Raw genomic sequence first — 2,356 nt, 5'->3', positions numbered from 1 at the left:
TATTATGGTTCTTTTCTCTTAGAGGTCTGTTTTTAGGGTGGGTTCTGGGTTTCTCATGATTACTAAGGTCTCTACCAATTGTTACCTGCGTTAGATCAACTTCCATTGAAAGAGCTACCTGTAGAGAGTGCTGCCTGGTGGTCAGAGTGAGTGTTACAGAGTGCAGCTGTTGAGGATATCAGCACTTTAGGGGGTGTTACGATGGAGTTCAACATTGAGCAGCCACAAGTAATTCTTGTGGTGCACAAGTGGCATGAATTTCTCTCCTTACAAATCTCTCTCTCTCTCTCTCTCTGTTTTTTTTTTTTTTAATGGCTTCCCCATACTTGTTCAGATCTATGTCAGACTGCTGGTGTGGTTGGTTATAAGTTTGATAGCTAACTCGTTATCCTTTCTATTTATATTGATGGGCAGACTTGAGAGACATGCATTGTTTCTATCAATTTACTGTATGGACTATACTTCATCTGGATCACTAACTGAAGTGGATTCTGTGAGCAGATCTCGTTGCACAATCTCAATTGCGGACGCTTGCACACTTTGATAACCAATGCATTCAGCCACATTGACGTGGAGCATATCATTTCTAACATGATTGGACTCTACTTTTGGGACTAGTGTGCGTTTATCTGTTCTAAAATTGAATATTTAGCCTCGGATTTGTCTTTCTTGAGCTTGACTTTTCCTTCATCCTTTTTTTGAAGATAATGCATAATTATCTTGCAACAAACTTTTGTATTTGTGGAAAAGCCATAGGTAATGTTCCATTAATTATGCATTACAATTTAAAGATATTCGGATTAGTCTAAACTTCGAAGAGCATGCATACAGTTAGGCTAATGCATTTTATTGGCACTTTCAAGTTTGCTTTGAGCTTAAAGAAACTAAATCTCCTTTGCACAACTAGCTTATACTTATTTTGAGCCGGTTCTTTTTTAATAACATTAATTATGCCCTTTTATTTATTATCTTCAATTCGGATTTATAGCACTGAAGAGGGAGTATGCCTTTTGTTTCATAGATATTATAGTTATTTTTGCTGGATTATCCTCTTAAAATGTTTTATTATGGGCTTGTATTGTGATGAAGAGGTTGAATTTTGATGTGGGAAGAAGGCAAGAAGAGGGAAGATAAGAAGGAGAGAAGAGTAGGAACAGAGAGGATAGAGAGAATAGAAAAGGAAATCGGAGAGTACTATTGACTAATCTTGTCAGTGAGCTAACATTATGATTTTAGTCCTGGACCCCCCTATTTGTACTTATCTAAGTATACGACCAGTCCACTATGTTCAATAACTAACATAACTATGGCTCCTTCTAACTAACTCCTACTGCTGTGTATAATTAACGACAGCTTTCAGTTTGATAGAATTTTCATGCTGTCACCATGTTTAGGTTTAAACTTTGAGAGTTTCATGCTTTCACCTTTGTTGGCATGCTTGATTAATAATGTTTTTATTTGCCATTAGGATATTATATTTTTGTATTTCCAGGCCTTTTAAGGGTCTTAATTGAAGTTTAGCATTATTGTTACTCGCATATTTTTTGGACTTATTTCTTTTTTGCTGGTTTCCTTATTTCCTGTTTTCAATGATGTCCTTCTTCAATTGGTTTCTAATAATAATACCACTACTTATTCCTCTTGGCAGATTGGAAGATTTTTAGGACCTGAATACTTGCTGAAGTTGTACCTTGCTGGGGCAGTTGGTGGTTCAGTTTTTTACTTGACCCATCAAGCCTATAAGGCATTAACATCAAAGGTCTGACGATGATAACAAGGCTTAAAATATCCAGTAATCTCTTACCAGAGTAGATATAACATTTTAACATTGTCTGGGTTAAAGAAAATAAACAAAAAATCTAGATTTGAACATTACCACAGGTAGAAGAAAGAATAAATGTAAGTTTATACTCGTTCTTCTTCTTCTTTTTTTCCCCCCCAATACAAACAAATTTATACTCATTCTTCATTGACACTTTTTCCAAATATCTACTATGAATGATTGGTTCGGTTTTGTTCAGAAATAACTTTTATAATGACATGGAAAGAAAGATCAAATGGAAAGAAAGAGCAAAATAAAAGGGATCCTTTATTAGTATGCCGTGAGAATTAAATATTGTGCCTGAGGTGAATAGTGGTAAATTACATTAGCAGTTTCATGTTAGTATATCTATTTCTTATTAGTTGGAACCTCAAATGTTTAGTTGAATATTTTACTTAGCAAGACATGTGATAAGAAATCAGTTTTTTGAGTGAGTTTTGACCTTTCTTTTGTTCTGATACAGGGTTGGAGGCGTGTGGAGGTTTCAAAACATCAAGCATTGGTAAGCTCCTGTAACTACTTCACAACTCATCT

At 35.1% G+C, this 2,356-nt stretch overlaps 1 long non-coding RNA gene across 1 annotated transcript; it reads left to right on the top strand.

The window, feature by feature from the left end:
- Window positions 1–607: 607 nt before the first annotated feature.
- Window positions 608–2,334, top strand: LOC114721873 (uncharacterized). Its single transcript, XR_003738120.1, has 3 exons — window positions 608–619; window positions 1,649–1,759; window positions 2,286–2,334. It is a non-coding gene; the product is annotated as an uncharacterized LOC114721873 (long non-coding RNA).
- Window positions 2,335–2,356: the final 22 nt, after the last annotated feature.

This window comes from Neltuma alba, unplaced genomic scaffold (genome assembly GCF_004799145.2).
Source record: "Neltuma alba isolate B1F8T4 unplaced genomic scaffold, ASM479914v2 tig00012073_pilon, whole genome shotgun sequence".
NCBI classification, from domain to species: Eukaryota; Viridiplantae; Streptophyta; class Magnoliopsida; order Fabales; family Fabaceae; genus Neltuma; species Neltuma alba.
This window is presented reverse-complemented; position numbering and strand designations above follow the sequence as displayed.